Source organism: Paroedura picta, chromosome 3 (genome assembly GCF_049243985.1).
Source record: "Paroedura picta isolate Pp20150507F chromosome 3, Ppicta_v3.0, whole genome shotgun sequence".
Taxonomy (NCBI): domain Eukaryota; kingdom Metazoa; phylum Chordata; class Lepidosauria; order Squamata; family Gekkonidae; genus Paroedura; species Paroedura picta.
The window spans coordinates 55,787,696-55,804,995 of record NC_135371.1 but is presented as its reverse complement, the minus strand read 5'-3'; the positions used below and the strand labels follow the sequence as shown (position 1 = coordinate 55,804,995).

The 17,300-nt window shown below is 45.9% G+C and overlaps 1 protein-coding gene across 1 annotated transcript in view; it reads right to left on the bottom strand.

The window, feature by feature from the left end:
• Nucleotides 1-13,695, bottom strand: part of SFMBT1 (Scm like with four mbt domains 1) — a 109,992-nt gene extending 96,297 nt beyond the window's left edge. The window contains exon 1 of the mRNA XM_077325762.1: nucleotides 13,428-13,695. The gene's annotated coding sequence lies outside the window, so the exon portion shown is untranslated. The remainder of the gene's footprint in view (nucleotides 1-13,427) is intronic.
• Nucleotides 13,696-17,300: the final 3,605 nt, after the last annotated feature.

Here is a 17,300-nt window from a genome sequence, read left to right as displayed (position 1 = left end):
TTTCTCCCTGCAATCTTGATCCCAATTTGTGACTCCTCTAATCCCGCCTTTCTCATGATGTGCTCCGCATACAAGTTAAATAGGCAAGGCGACAATATACAGCCTTGCCGAACTCCTTTCTCAATTTTGAACCAATCAGTGATTCCATGCCTGGTTCTCACTGTTGCTTCTTGACCTGCATATAGGTTTCTCAAGAGACAGATAAGATGCTCTGGTATTCCCATCTCTTTAAGAACTTGCCACAATTTGTTGTGCTCCACACAATCAAAGGCTTTAACATAGTAAATGAAGTAGAAGTAGATGTTTTTCTGGAACTCCCTAGCTTTCTCTATGATCAAGCGTATGTTGGCAATTTGATCTCTAGTTCTTTCTGCCTCTTCGAAATCCTGTCTGTACTTCTGGAAGTTCACGGTCCACATATTGCTGGAGCCTAGCCTGTAGGATTTTGAGCATAACTTTGCTAGCATGAGAAATAAGTGCAATGGTGTGGTAGTTTGAACATTCTTTGGCATTGCCCTTCTTTGGGATTGGAATCCTGTGGCCATTGTTGAGTTTTCCAAATTTGCTGGCATATTGAGTGTAGCACTTTTACTGCATCATGTTTTAAGATTTTGAATACTTCAACTGGAATGCTGTCACAACCACTAGCTTTGTTGTTGCTCAGACTTCCTGAGGCCCATTTGACTTCACATTCCAGGATGTCTGGCTCCAGGTCAGTAACTGCCCCATCAGGGTTATCAGGGATGTTAACCTCGCTCTTGTATAGTTCCTCTGTATAATTTTGCCATCTTTTAAAAATTTCTTCTGCTTCTGTGAGGTCCTTACCATTTTGGTCCTTTATCACAGTGGTCCCCAACCTTTTAATCTCTGGGGACCAGTCAATGCTTGACAATTTTACTGAGGCCCGGGATGGTGGTGGTAGTCTTTTGCCGAGGGACGTTGCCACCGCCGCCTGAGCACCTGCTCCGCTTGCTTTCTCGCCGGCACCCCTGACTTTCCGCTGCCCATTGAGGTGCACTGCCAGCACCAGCTGCGCAGAGCCACGCTGAGGGGGAGCCCCAGCCATGGCGGCCGCTGCAGAGCAACAAAGGTGAGCTGGCGGCAAAGTGGCAGGGCAGCCTCCGAGGCAGCAGCCAGGAAGGAGAATGAGGAAGAACCGCGGTCTGGTACCGACTGATCCATGGACCGCTACCTGTCCCTGGACCGGAGGTTGGGGACCACTGCTTTATCATACCCATCTTTGCATGAAATGTTCTCTTCATATCTCCAATTTTCTTGAAAAAATCTCTGGTCCTCCCCATTCTGTTGTTTTCTTCTATTGTTGGCCATGCACAGTGAATATCTTAACTTCTTTCACATAACAGCAAACAATAGTTTACATCTGAACCAGGGCTCAGTATTCATTTTGCTGCAGTAACACAGTAAGTTAACCACATATGCTACACCGGGTTCCTGGTTTCAGAGAGATAGGACATACATTAATTAATAAAGTTGGATAATTCCAAGTAATTATGATTGCTAAAAACTTAATTCCTTCTAGGAAATTCCTTAAGGGAGCACTACAGAAACTCCTGTATTCCTTTGGTCTGTGATATCAGAAAAGAATGCTGAAGGTTCAATCCTAAAAGAACCTGAGTACCTGCACTTCCATTTCTCCAAGATACTAGTTAAGGCTTGTTTAGCATTGTACAGTATTTTATTAGAACATCAAGAATTCATCTCTATCTTTCATCACCCAAACACAAAGAGAATATCAAAGCATTTTTAATAGCCACATCATTTTGAGATACCATCACTTTCAGCTATTTGCTATTATAGGTGATTCCCTGAAACTGATTTTGCTAATGAAAAATGGTTTATTCAGCTCCATAAAGGAAAAAGAGTGTCCTAAAGATTAACAGCAAATGAATGAAAACAGATTAAGTGAACAAGCACCAACTATTAATCTTCAGTGCCGGCTAGCTGTTGTCAAGAGTGACCTAGAGTGCACAGGAATAGCAATGATCCATTCCGGCACAATAAACTGCCAAGCTTAGTCTAGTACTGACCATTACTAATTAAGGAATCAACCCACTGGATGCCACTCCATTTGTTTCAGGACACAGAATCCATGAACAAACTCTGCTAGAATAAATGGAGGCTGAACAGGAGCAGCATACGGTAGATTTAAGGGAATAATCCCAGACCCAGTATGTCCACTGAAACGCAACTGTGTGCAAGACTATAGTTTGTCAGTCTAATCAATGTAATCGTAACTTGTAATCGTAACTCTACAGGGGTTGTTTGCATCCCCAGTTGCCAATTACACTGAGCAGTTCCGTCAATGGAAGGGGAAAAGAACCCCAATACTATTTTCTAACACTTGTGCGTGCATGATGTCATATGAAAACAAACACTTCATTTGTTGTATAATATGCCCTGATTTAATCTAATTAAAGTTTATTTTCAACTTCATGCATTTAGGATTGCAGCCTTGCTTCACTAATCTACTCTTCCTAATAAAATCCTGTAATATTATTCCTTTCCCCGGGGTACATTTAGGATTTCAGACTCCAGCCCATACCCAGATAAATCAGTGGGTTTAGAGTAGAATAATTCTGCATAGGATTGTACTGAAAATCTTTTGTTCATTCTTCTAACACACACACACACACACACACACACACATATATATGAATAATATTATATACATAAATAATATATAATAATCTGCATCTAAAAAACTGAAAATGAAAGATGGTGGGTTGCCCAAAGTTGCCTAGAATGTCTATAACATACAGGGACTCAAACCTGTACATTTCTGAAATACTGATCAACATATCACATCTAGTGGACATTAGTGATTCTTAACTCAGTTGCAGACATTTGGTTCTTATACTGTCTAAACACTATATGGCTAATTAATACTGCCTAAACACGTATACCTTAAATACTATATGCATCTACATAATATGTGAATGCAATCCATGCTTTTAGTACTGGGACTGAAGCTTTAAAAAATATCCTTAATTGCTCACATAATTTAATTTCACGGAAGACAACGGTGAACTTCCCCTACAATTTATCATCTATAAAGAACGATCAGCACATTCATAAACTGCTAGTCAGAACTGTAGAACAGACACAATTGAAAAACTATTGCATGACCTAAGCACTGATCTTTGGCAAGACCTGAAGTCTGGAAACCAAAATATATCTGAAAGAAATAGCAAAGCCTAGTCTCCAAATTTTCTCTACCACTTGCATGGGCAAAGGAATACGTATGTAAATTACAGCAGATTCCAAAGGCCTGAACAGGGAGTGTGATCTACTCTGCTATTCTGGCTGCTGTAATACTACAATCTTCTATTCTCTCTCATCTCTTGGTAAAGGAAACCCTTAAACTAATGCTACCTGCAACTGAGTAAGCTCAGTATTCAACAGATCAGCATCAACAGTGTTATGTACAAACCAACACCTGCACTGAAAACCTTTCTGCCCGTCCTTGTACAAAACAGACTTCCCATTGCAGGCACAAAGTGCCTGAGAGGCAAGTAAAAGAAGAATTCCAGCAAAGAAACAGATTCAGACAGGGGACTTTGTGCTAGGATAATTGCCTTCAGGACCTTAGGGAGTTGGAACATTCTGTAGTAAACACAATCTAAGAACCCTGCAGACTTTCCCAATACATCCTCTTTTTCCTTTGACAGGGAAACATGTGAAGCAGTTTCAATACCTTCCCATGGAACTACTCATATGTGGCACTGGTAATACTCAAAGATCAGAAAGACAATCCAATATACAGGTTGATCAGAAGACAGAACAGTTACAAAGACATCTGATCTATCAACTCCAGCCTCTAGCAAGGTCAACATACACAAGAGCATCCTAGCACTTAGGGGCATGCACTGAAAGCGGTTTATGGAATTTATGCATCATCTTGCCTTTGTAAATAATGTTCCCATGAACTAGAGCTTCCTATTTCTATCACAGGGTGATGCTAACTATCCATGACAGAGGATCACTACATAAGATATTTGACAACTGAATCAACACATGCCTCTCACAACCTACCAAAAAAGTCTGATACATTAAAGAATAAGGTTAAAGAAGATTTTATTTCTAGATCTGCCATGGAGTTGTTTTAGCATCCCCCATATTGTGAGGGAAGCAGGAGTTATGAAAATTAATTATGTACAAAAGCTTTGAGAATACCAAACACAAGGAACTATAAAAATACTATGAACACAAACATCAAAATGTTTTACTAAACCCATGCTTCCCTCACTCTTTATCTTTCCCATGCGCCAGAGCTATGTATGGAATAAAAAAGCAGTAGGATCCAAATGAACTGTAAAAGGAACGATAGTGATATCTTTGAGCGGGCCTCCTATGACAGACTGCCCCCCCCCCAATGAAGAAAATGATGGCAAGTGCTTGCTACTGCTGTGCAATGGGTGCTTAAGGAATATTTTAATTAGTTTTAAATTGTTTTAATTAATATCAATGGTACTAATGTTTTGATTATTATGTAACCATTATTTTGTTGTTATCTGCCACAAAGTGGCTTGGTGGGATATATATCTAAACAATAAATAAATATCTATTGCTAAGTTGGGAGGCTCAGTTCACTATAAGCAGTCCCCACCTGATGCAGAATCCAGTGCCAGCTTTAAAGCCCTTTAGGATCAAGAAGCGAACCTCCCATGCCTGGATGGGGTGCAATTGGCACCTGCACCAACCGCCAGGAATTTGGGGGTGATCTTTGATGCCTCCCTCTCCATCAGTGGTTCTCAACCTTCCTAATGCCGCTATCCTTTAATACAGTTCCTCATGTTGTGGTGACCCCCAACCACAACATAGAGTTGCAGCCATGCAGGGCAAGCTGCAGGAGCTGTACTGCCACCTGCATGCCTATGTGGGGTGAGGGTGGGCGCTGGAGGAGGAGAATGGGCGCCTAGCACAGGAGCTAGCGGCGCGGGTAGGAGAAGCAGCCTGCGGAGGAGGAGGAGGTGGCCGAGCTGTGGCTGGCGATGGCCAAGCTGAGCCGGGCCCAAGAGGAGGTGGCGCTGGAGCGGGACACACTGCGCAACTAGTGGGTGCGCCTGCAGAGGCTGCGTATACAACTGTAGGAGCCTGCCAAGCTGCTTGCCCTGCCACGACCCCTGTGAAAGGGTTGTTTGACCCCCAGGTTGAGAACCACTGCTCTCCATGGAGGCGCAGGTCAGAAAGGTAGCCTAAAATGGCGTTTTTTCATCTGCGCCAAGTGCGGGTACTAGCACCCTAAATATCCTCTGAACATCTGGACACAATGATCCATGCAATGATCACTTCCAGGTTAGACTACTGTAACTTGTTCTACGCGGGTCTACCCTTAGCTTTGACCCAGAAATTATAGCAGGTACAAAATGCAACTGCGAGGATCATCACTGGCACATCTTGGAGGGCCCATATCCAGCCGGTGTTATGTCATCTTCATTGGTTATCAGTCTGTTTCCAGATCAAGTTTTTGATTTTAACATTCAAGGCTATATGTGGCTTGTGCCTTGCATATCAGCGGGACCGCTTCTCTGCCTATGCCCCCCACAGGGCACTCTGCTCTGTGGATATGAATCTGCAGGGCCCCCGGGACATTCACCTGGCCTCGGCCAGGGCTTTTTCGGCCCTGGTCCCAGCCTGGTGGAATGAGTTCCTGGAAGAAGCTAAGGACCCTGCTGGAGTTATCAGCATTCCTCAGGGCCTGTAAGATGGAACTCTTCTGCCAAGCGTATGGTTGAGGCCAGGCTGAGGTCCCAGAACTACAGTCAGGGGATCCCCTAGAACCAGTAAGATCAGGACCCTTGCTCCTAAGGAAAGAGCTCTGGACTGCTAGCTGGATGGGGGGTGGGGATGGAGATGTGGAGTTAACTCCAATGAATAGCCATCTTTTAATGTGTTGGGGATTTTAAGGGTTGTGTGTTTTTATTACTTTATTGTAAGCCATCATGAGTCTTTGAGAGCAGCGGTATATAAATTAAAGAATAAATAAATACCTATAGTTGTTCAGTCACAAAAGAGTTGGCTTTTCTCTACCCTAAGGAGTCTCAAAGTAGCTTACAATCCCCTTCCACTCTACACAACCAACAACGCATGAGAAAGGTGGGGCTAAGGCAGTTCTGAGAGAACATGCCCAAGGACACCCAGCAGGCTTCATATGGGGGGGAGGGGTGGTTAAGAGCTGCCACTCTTAACCACCACACCATGCTGGCCCTCCAACAGTACTCGCTTTATCAGTGTGAATAAATTCATGTATTTACACCATTTAATTTATAGATGCAAAAGAACTCATCCACCAAGATTGCATGTAACTGCCTTCTCCATTTCAGTTCATGATGCCACTCAAGTTTTCTATTACCTGACTCAAAGTATGAATGTATCTGGATTGAGTTATGAACTGAGCATAATTTGCCCAAAAGGTCTTCCTGACTTGGTCAGATAAAAATGCTTTGCAGGTACATTTGCAAATTCAGCAATCCCCTTCATGAGAAGCAAGGGATTTTATAAACTTAAAAATGATTTACAGTGAAATGCTGTTGTACCATTGCATAACAGTGGGGGACTCCTTACAGTGGGGAGAGCCAGTTTGGTGTAGTGGTTAAGAGTGCAGACTTCTAATCTGGCATGTCAGGTTCGATTCTCACACTCCCCCACATGGAACCAGCTGGGTGACCTTGGGCTCGCCACAGCACTGATAAAGCTGTTCTGACCAAGCAGTGATATCAGGGCTCTCTCAGCCTCACCCACCTCACAGGGTGTCTGTTGTGGGGAGAGGAATGGGAAGGCGACTGTAAGCCGCTTTGAGCCTCCTTCGGGTAGGGAAAAGCGGCATATAAGAACCAACTCTTCTTCTTCTTCTTCTTCTTACATATATACAGGGAGAAAGCCTAATTTTTCCAGGGAAGGGTGGATTTCTGCTGTGTTTAAAAAATCTAAAACATATTCTAAATAAAAAAGGCTATGGAAGTCTTCTTCACCCACCCCCCCTTTAAATTTGCTATTACAGTAGCACTCTAATGAACTTTCTGGAATACAAGAAAAAAATTAAAATAAATAAAATAACACAAGTTTTAAAGTATTTAACATCCAGACACAAAAGCAGCAGCATGTATGACATGCTATGAGTCTTCCACTATGAAAGGAAGAGGAGCTGCTTTTGAGCACTGAGAAGATTAAGCTGCAAATGGCAGTACCCGCAAGTGAACCGGTGTGACGTAGTGGTTAAACTGGCGGACCAGGATCTAAGGAACCCAGGTTTGAATGCTCGCTCTGCTATGGAAGCTAGTGGGATGACCTGGGGCCAGAGACATACTATATCTGGCCTACCTCAGAGGTTAGTTGTGAGAATAAAACAAAAGAAAGAATTATGTAAGCTACTGTGGGTCCCCACTGGGAAGGGAGTGCTGTAAAATAAATAAATAATTAATTAATATGGATAAAACGTATGTGAGCCTGTGTCAGTGGTGAAGAAGGGCATCATAAGAGATTAAGTGGAAAAGCTGGTGGGATATAGCCTGCTTTGAAAATGAAGAAAATCCCCCCATGCATTCTTCCTGAAAATGAAGGCCAAGCCTCCGCCAAACTGAATGGGAAGGTCTTTACTTGTCACCCATTTCACTCTGCCTGCATCCAGAAACTGCAACAAGCTACAATTAACTCCAACTGGGCACCCGCGGTTTGTGGCTGTGTTCACACCCACCTCTGGCTCTCCCCTTCTCCCTTCTCTTCTAGCATGTGGCACCTGATTAAACATTTCCTGATTTAACCAGACTTCAATTCACTGTGATGTCTGAATGCAGGGGTCTCAGTCTATTTACCGTCCACAAAGCAGGACTGAAACCTGGAGAAAACAAACTGTATTTCACAGAAGCACCTGCAACTGAGCATCAAAATCGGAGCTTGATCAAGAGGAAAAGTATGTCAAACTTCAGGTGCTAGGGGTGTTAAGAGCACGTGTGAGCATAACAAACGGGGTTCATGCCTGGTAATCATGTTCTTGCAGATTGGTATGATATATGAACACAGCCTTCCAAGAGAATAGAAGATGCTTTGTTCATCGTTGCAGATCATTGTTCTGTTGTTCTCAGAAATGCTGAGAAGAGACAGGCTTAATCCTCAGCCTCACTTCCAACAACTAACAACTATCATAAGTTATAATGTAAACATGAGATTAAGAATGAGGAATATAACATATGTATTGATTAGACCAGCCTCTCTCAGCTTTACCATTGAGAAACCCCTGGAACATTCTTCAGGATTTGAGAAACCCCAGAAGTGGCACAATCGTGCAGAATATGGTTGGGAAGCAGAGCTGTGCCATAGCCAAGGTCCCTCCCCTTCCTACCCCTTCTAGGCCCATCATTGGCCATTTTGGGGTGTGGGAGACAGGTCGACATGGCCATATATGGTCATATCACGGATAAATGTTTAACAATTTTTTAATATAAAAATTAATTAACTCCCATTCAGGAAACCCTTCCAGGGCTTTCACAAAACAGTGGATTAGACCAGCGGTCCGCAACCTTTTGCAGGCCGCAGACCGCTGCGCTGGGGTGTGGAAAGAGGGCGACCCAGGCCCCGCACATGGGTGGCAGCCCCGGCGCAAACGCGCACACGCGGACTTGCCGCGCGTGCGCGTTTGCGCCCCCGCTGGATGCAAACGTGCATGCGTGGCAAGTCTGCGCATGCGCGTTTGCGCTGCCGGCATGCCGGCGGCCCCCTTTCCCTGCCCCTCCAGGCTGCAAGGAAATCGGCTGCCAAAGCGGCCAATTAGCTTGCGGCCCGGCAAGCTTCTCTTCCCCCGCCTCCCAAAGCAAGAAGCTTGCCGGGCCGCAAGCTAATCAGCCGCTTTGGCGGCCGATTTGCTCGCGGCCTGGCGAGCTTCTCGCTGAGGGGGGGGCGGGAAGAGGGAGCCACAGCCCGGCACTGAGGCCTTCGTGGCCTGGCATGCAGCCCAGGGGTTGGGGACCACTGGATTAATTTGAGGCCCATGTATTTTAAAATGCCTTTCTGCAACAAGACTCAAACATTTGGAATCATTAAAAGAGAGATGCTCATTAAGTCTACTACACAGCTACACTGAAATCAAGGAATGGTTTAGAAGTGGCATATGGAGGGAAGGAACTACCAACTTTCAGGCAATCTGAAAGAGTGTTATGCACGCATGGAGAGTGTATGTATATGTATAAATCAAGTCACAGCCCACTTGCAGAGATCCACCATGTGTTTTTTAAAGGCAAGAGGCAAACAGAGGTGGTTTGTCATCCCTCAAATCTGCATAGTGACTGTGGGCTTCCTTGATGGTTTTCCATCCAAGGACTAACCAGAGCTGACCCAGCATAGTTTCTGAGATGTACCTAGGCCTTCCAAGGCAAGGGAATCCTGTAAGCAGGAATCAATTCTAAATTCTATCATGTATCTGAACTATGACACCCTACTCGGTACAGATCCAAATGCCCAGCAAAGAATGCATGATACAACTTTCCCAGTTTACTGCAGAAGTTTTACTGGGTGAAAGTGCTCCGGCCAAATTAAAAAAACGATGAATCTGTACAGGGCTAAATTTAAAAGTCTTCTCCAAGCATGAAACGTAACCATATGCAGGGAGCCTGGGGGAGTTTTTGTGTTTAATAAAAATGGAAAGCATTTGGTTCCTCCATTGTAGTCTAAAGTGGAAAAATTGAGGAAGAGCTGTACCGCAGCTATTTCTTCATCTCTGAATTGGTTCTAAGTCAGGTCTTATGGTACATTCATCCATGCAGGAAGCGGCCCAAGGCAATGGCTCATATTGCCAGGGAGCGACACTTTACTTAATGGGCTTTAACTGTAATGGAGGAGTGCAAGAAAGTAGTGTTGTTGGAATCCCAGCTTGATTACAGCCTCTCTTTTCGTCCCTGCAAATAGAGACTATAATTAATGACTCAGCCCTGCCCAAAGAACCAGACTAAACTTTCCTCTTATTATATCCTAGCCTAAACATGGTAAGGACTTGCAAGGTTCCCCTCAAAACCAGTGGACAACTTCTATGCAACTGATTTAGAGTGAAGGTGCATGACCATATCCAAAGCAGGTATCAATCCATAGATTCAGGTGGGTAGTTGGTCTGAAGCAACAAAACAAAGTCCAAGTCCAGTGGCACCTTTAAGACCAACAAAGTTTAAATTTGAGCCACTGGGCTCAAACTTTATTCTATATTTTGATTTCTAAATTATTTATTTATATATACTGAAGTTTATAGGCTCCCCATCTCAGAATGGTCTCAAGGCAGTTCACAACAGAGTTTAATGATTTAAAAATCCATACAATTTCAAGTTTTAAAATAATCTATACCACTCGATTTATGTGCATATGAATCTGGTTTTGGATTTCACACTCACACACAGTGTGCACATATGGAATTAAATATACCACCTCAGTGTATATTCATAAAACATAGGATACTGCCTTATGCTGGCAACCTGATCAGCCAACTATGAACCAGAAAAGTTTCAAAAAACTGGAGCTCAGCTAGTCCTTAAATCTAGATGAGTAGCCATGCTAGAATAAAACATGAGGACAGGGGTAGCTTAAAGACAAACAATATTGAATCTTCTGACATTAGTAATCGGACCGGTGCATAAACATTTATACCATTGCTGATCAGAAAAGTTACAGTTCTCTTATAAAGGAACTTTAAAGGAAGGATCCAACTGGGGGGGAAAGAATTAGAAATATCAAATTCAAGATGATTCATTTTCCTTCCTGCCTAATAGGAACTTGTATTCCTCACTCACTATGGATGCTAATGTCTTGCATCTTTCAGATGTCACACCTTTTAGAGGTCAATTACTCCAGCCAAAATTCTATAACTTCCTTCCTACTGTATTTTCTTAGCCCATTTTATCCTACACTATATTTTACACTTAGCCTATCAAACAACTGGGAGTGTCTCACACCCATGCTGAGAGAATGGATTATTCTGTGGTTTGGATCGTATTTTGAACTGGTCTCCTTTTGTAACATTTTTCCAACCGCCATTTCTGTTGTGCATATAAATTAACCTAAGGGATTATACTCTTATGCATCTGGTGAAGAGAGCTCTGAAACATGAAATATTGGAGTAAGTTCTTCATTTTTACCCACTTTTAAAAGCTACTGCACTCCCACTCCCACTTCATTTGGCTTTGTAAAAACAACTCAACTATATCGATGTCTCTGATTGGGGGGGGCATTTTGATCAGACCACTGTCTACTATAAGTAACTAGAGCAATACAAAAGTGGTCAGGTGCAGGGATATTCTGCTGTAATAAATAAGTTGCTTTCCAGAAGATATACTTAGAATTGAGGTGTTCTGTAAAGTCACAAAGCTTACACTTCTCTCTCCGAAGCCTGTCCACTAGATAATCAACCTGTTGCACAAGAGCTACGCTTTGATAATCAGTTGGACAGTACATATCAGGTTTGATACACACATTGAATTTGCATCTTATATACTGTACATCATCAAAAACATTGTTAAACATTCTTGCTGCTGGTGGCAAGCTTGTCTTGCTGCTGGTGGCAAGCAAAGAACCATACAAACCACTATGTAGAATCTTATTTTCATCAGTAAAGAACAGTGTATTAGGTTTCCCCTATCCATGTGGATAAGGTAGAGAAAACTATCAGCCTTAAGTGTTACAGGCTTTGAAACACCTTTTCAAAGAAGACAGCAAATTTCTCCAAAGCAGGTAACAATAATTTCTGCCAAAACCCACATGGGACCATTAAACAGACATGACTCCGGCCTATTACAGAGAGTAGGAGAAACCTAGTAACAGCACTGCTTTTTCAGAACTGATTAACTGCTTGACTTTTACTCCTTGAACAAAATACACCTCACTCCTAGACTTCCTTCTATTCATTCACAGGCATGGCTTCACTTGTTTGCAGCATCCACTAATGGCATCCACACTGAAATGGAGAGCTTTCCAAATGGTATGCAAGAAATTCTCTTCTCCATTTTTACATGCATAGGTCACTAACTGCCTGATGAATACAAGGATGTTTTTTTCTCTTTCTACAAGAACTTCTGCTGCCATAAGCTTATGCCGCCCTCCCATCTGAACTGAATATATTAACGCATCATTATCCAGTTTACCCAGCAGCAATCCCAAATTCGGTGTTTACAGTTTCAGGTGCATTATCTCCAAGGGCAGATAAACTCCCACAGCAAAAAAAAAAAAAAAAAGGGGGGCGGCCTAGGATTCTTGTGTAGAAGGGGGGGAGTAAAGCCAAGGTGCTGTATTGAAAGAATACAGCAGTTGTTGTTGTTGTTGTTTAAATGAAAACAAAAACTCTCCACTGGTGGAGACAACATCAGCATTTGTAAGATGGGTGGGAAAGGGTTGGGCTTCACTTAACTGTAGTCCTGTAAAACCAAAACAAGAGTGGGCAGCATACGCGGGCCCTAGCCCTCACCACCAGGGGGGAAAGGGGAGGGGATTAATGGGGCAAACTGCGACGAGTTGCTGCTTCCACCAGGCTGGGGACCGGCCTAAACAGCTCAGACCGATGGCAAAATTGTGTCGCACATTACAGTGGCCGGGTGCGCATGCGATGGAGTTCCCGCAGGGTACGTTTAAAGATTACTCCCCCCCACCATGTATTTGGGGCAGGAGAACAGTCCAGTTGGCAGAAGGCCTCTTCTTCTGAAATAATGAAGCAATGGTGTTTTTTTTTGGGGGGGGGGATTTTCCAAGCCCCTGCCCCACTCAAAATGCCCCAAACACATGGCCACAAGAAGTTCAGGAGAACTTTCCAGGGGAACCTTGAAATGACTTTTTCCTCTGACCTGCCCACTCCGAAGTCAGAAACAGAAAGTGCATCAGAAGTGATCGGCCTCAGAAAACCGAAGTGACTAAGGAGGGAGGGGGCGCTTAGTCTTTCGCAGACACACAACCTGGGGGGGGGCGGGGGTGGCCTCTGTGCCCTGCCCGCCGAAACTTTTCATGGACGCAGCCTGGCGTCGGTGCGGCGACAGCGCAAAGGCAACCCGGCAGCGTCCCCTCTTGGGCCGCGCGCTGCCCACCCCGGCGCGTGCCGCTGTCGGCCCGCGGGGACTTGCGCGATGAGCGCCAACTGCGCACGGAGTTGCCATTACTGCAGCGGCGGCGGCGGCTTCAGCTTGTACATCTGAGCGAAGCGCTCACCACTCGCTCGCTCTCGCCCCCTCCCCTAGCGCCGCGCTCCGCCCGCCCGCCTGCTTGCCTGGCTGACTGGCTGGCTACTGCTGCTTCTTCCACTGCTGCCGCCCTCCCTCGCCGTCTCCCGCATCAAACTTCAGGAGCCGAAAAACCCCCTCGCGGGTGGGTGGGCAGGCAGCAAAACGCGCCCAGCAGCTGCCCCGGGCGCCGCCCTCCCCAGAGGGACACGCATCCCGCTCCCGCCTTACCTGCGGGGAGTTTTTCCAGCCCTGCGCCGCTGCCGGGGCTCGGGCAAGGCTCGCCGGCGCTCCGCTCACCGCCTCATTCCAATATGGCACGGTCGGCCCGAGCGCATGCGCCCGCCGTCGCTCTCCCCGTCCCCTCCCCTCGCTCCTGGCTTTTTGGGCGCTCGCACACACTCCCTTGCGCTCGGACACGCTGAGCCTTGGCGCCGGCTGGGGACGGGCACCTGGCGCTGGCCTGGCGCTCAGCTCCCGCAGGACGTCGGCGCAACAATCAAACTTGCTCCTCCGGTGCGGGGAGGCGGCGCGCGCCCCCGCCGGTCGCAGCGCCGCCCTTTCCCCGAGGAGTTACCGCGGGGCGCGCACCTGCCTCAAGTTCTTCTTACGCGCGCAATTGGGGAGGGAGCTGGCCGCTCAGCTCCGCCGCGGGGATGGGGAGATGCGGCGGCAGCGGCGAGGAGGGGGAGCCGAAGCACGCCGCCCTTAATGTGTTGGAATGAATCGGGAGCGAGGCGGCTCGGGGAGAGGCAGGCACGCGTCCGGCTCTCCATCCAACGCGCTGGCCTTGCCATCCCTTGAAAGCCACGAACAACTTGAGCCTCTTGACTGGCAAGAAAAACAGGCTAAGGCCAGGACGAGGCCACCTCCAATGCAACATGGATCTCGGCTGAGGAGGCTTCAAGCTCTGGCCGTGCCTCCACCCCCCTAACTGCCAACTTGATTTTCTAAAAACTCCGACTTCCTCCTTTCTTTACCGCCCCCCCCCCAGGAGTGGAGTGTTTCATGGGTCATCCGACAGAAAACTCCAGACCCACCCCACATCCCGCTGTTGCAGCTTCCCTGCGATCTGGCCGGGATCCCGCCGCCCACTCCGCCTTCCCCCGCCGCTCCTCGTTCTTCCCCCCCCCCCAAAGATGTAGGACGGAAACGCGGCCCAAGTGCATATAGCCGGGAGGGGATGGCGGCAAAAGAGGCGGCTGCAGCTGTTAAGCATTTTCAAGGCGGCCTAAATTAAAACACCCCAAGCTCAAATGTAAAAAAAAAAAAAATCTTTTTGGGTGAAAAAAATCGATGGGGAAAGAAAGGAAAGGGATTGTGCAACACCGAGAACCTCATGACCACGCGCCTGTGCAATCAGAGAAGAGTAATAAAAGCCAGTGAGTTCCACGCAGCTTAAAGGCGACAGGAGGGGAACGCGTGGGGGGGGGGGGCACACTGCTGAATTTAGCTAGGAGCCAACTGGATCCTTGCAAGAAAATAACCTCGATTTGGGGTGGGGCAAGTGATCTCATTCCCCAAACCCTCTCCGCACGGTGAACGCTCCCTTCCCGAGCAAGGCATCGCCGTGCACCACCATGCCGGGTTTTCGAATCGGCTCAAGAGCTGTTTACTGTAGATCTCTTTGCACACATCTACTACGCTCGGTTTGGCTGTCGGGGTTAACCCATTCCCTCCACGGCAAGGTCCCCGTTGGTGTGTGCAGGGATCTAAATGCCTAAGGAACGCCGCTCGAGTAATTCCTTGAATCGCAGACACCAGTTGATAGCGGGCGGCAACGAAGCGGTCAGCGTGCAGAAAAGTCGTGTGGAACTCGACAGACCGCCGCCGTCGGCCTCGGACGGAAGCAAGAGGGATGCGCCAAGAAATGTGTGTAGACCAAACACTGCGAGATCTCCAGACAGGAAGGACGCGAGTGGAAAGCGAAGGCGACGGCGAAACCCCACGCAGTCAGATGGTCGCCGTGGGGGTTGGATCCGAGCAGCTGCGTCCTTCCAGCCGGGCGGGGGATCAGGCCGCATGGGTTGCTGGCCGGCCGGCAGGCTTCCTCCAGTGCCGCTGTAAATTCTGACCAGCCGAGCGCCTGGCAAATGTAACGGAAGACTTTGGTGGGCTGGAGATGACTTTCAAAACCCAGCGTCAGAAACCTGCGGGTAGCTCGACAGCGTCGTAGCCCCAACATTTAGTGAGAGGATTCTGTCGATTTTACTGCTCATTTGAAACTGCATTAAATCCCCTGGATGGAAAAAATAACAATAGAGCTTCCGCTTGGGGCATCTCCTATTTTTGTGCGGACCAGAGAGAAGGTATTCGTACTGAGGAAGGGAGAAGATGCTGCCTTACGTGGATTTATGAGGAATGTCCTTCCCCAGTCGGCTGCCTTCTTAGCACAAAAAGAAGTCAAAACCGAGCTGCAGTCTGAATACAGTGATATTCTTTGCCTGGAGAAGAAGAAGAAAAAAAAAAGACGGCTAAGCAACTTCAGAAAGCAAAATGCTTTATCAGACCACTAGAGGGTGGTCCGTTCACGTGCTTTGAGGAGGGAAGCAATACATGAATGGAGCATCTTGGAATGTTGATGTAAGTTTCTAAGGTTGCAGCAGCCCTGCACACGCACCTTCCTGGGACCGAGATCAGCGGACTAAGCACGATTTACTTCCGAGTATACATGCATAGAATTGAGCTGTGGTGTGTACACTATCCGTTAAACTGATTCTTCAGACCTTGCTTAAGAAAAGGCATTCTCAGCAAGACATAAAAATGGAAATCATCTCAAAAATATGGAATTTAAATGTTAGAGGCGTAACACTGTAAAGATCACTTGTCTCATTATCTTTGATTCAAAATATTGTAATTGGCAAAAAGTATTTTGCATCATTGTAGTAGGAAATTTGATAACTGGGGGCGGACTTGCAAATCATAATTATGTAGTCAATTGTGAACAAGTGTTATTTCAAAGTGATGTGTTGCTAGTTTTTCATTAGTATGTCATTTTCAAATTATTTTTCTTCCAGCTGATTTCAAGGAAACTTTCTTTCTTTCTTTCTTTCTTTCTTTCTTTCTTTCTTTCTTTCTTTCTTTCTTTCTTTCTTTCTTTCTTTCTTTCTTTCTTTCTATACACACACACACACACACACAAATGGCTTGCATTTCGTTGATGTTGTATATATTCCCTCTGGGCAAACTTTCTCCCTAATTTTGTACTACATATGCTCATCTGGCATTTTCATTCTTTTTTCATCATTAATGATAACAAGTTGCAATCTCTTTAGTAAAAATGAACTCACAGACTTCTTTAGAAATGTGCTAAATATTCTTCTTCCATAGCTGTGAAGAATATATTTAGCAGAAACTGATTAGTAGAGCTAATTATTTTAAGTGACTAGAAAATGTCTCATTTCTCTTTACTCTGCAGGTTTTAAATACATTAGATAACAGAACATCCAGAGATGCTTTGGTCTGTCTTTCTCATTAATGTTCTTGGAGATAACGTGCTTATTCCTTTTCATTGTGCAGCCAACATTTTAGGCTGTGGACTGACATAAGCATTTTGAGCAGTCCTTGGTTATGTTCCTGTGTCTGCAGGTCTTAGTTTGAGAAGGTTCCAGTGGTGTGTTGGAGCTATTCCTGGGCTGATCCTTCTGGTGTTCCTTCTAGTGCTGCTGGGGTACCATAACAAATCACATGAAGAAAGCCCATTCCCTGTACCACTGTAAACTCTTGGGTTGCTGATTTAACATTGGTGTGGATACGTACTGATGAGGGTTATACAAAGCAGCAGAATTGTGACGTTTTCCATGCTGGCACAGTTCTGGACTCTACATGGCACCCTACTTGGCCCTGGAACACCTAGCCACAGTGATCCATGTGATGGTCACCTCTAGACTGGACTAGTGCAACTTGCTCTACGCAGGCCTACCCATAGCCTTGATCTGGAAACTACAGCTGGTCCAGAATGCAGCGGCCAGGGTCCATACAGGAGCACCATGGAGGTCCCACATCTGGCCTGCTCTCCAACAACTGCCTTGCCTACCAGTTGAATTTCATATCAGACTTAAGAGTTTGGTAATCACCTTTAAGGCCAAAGGGGGTCTGGGCCCA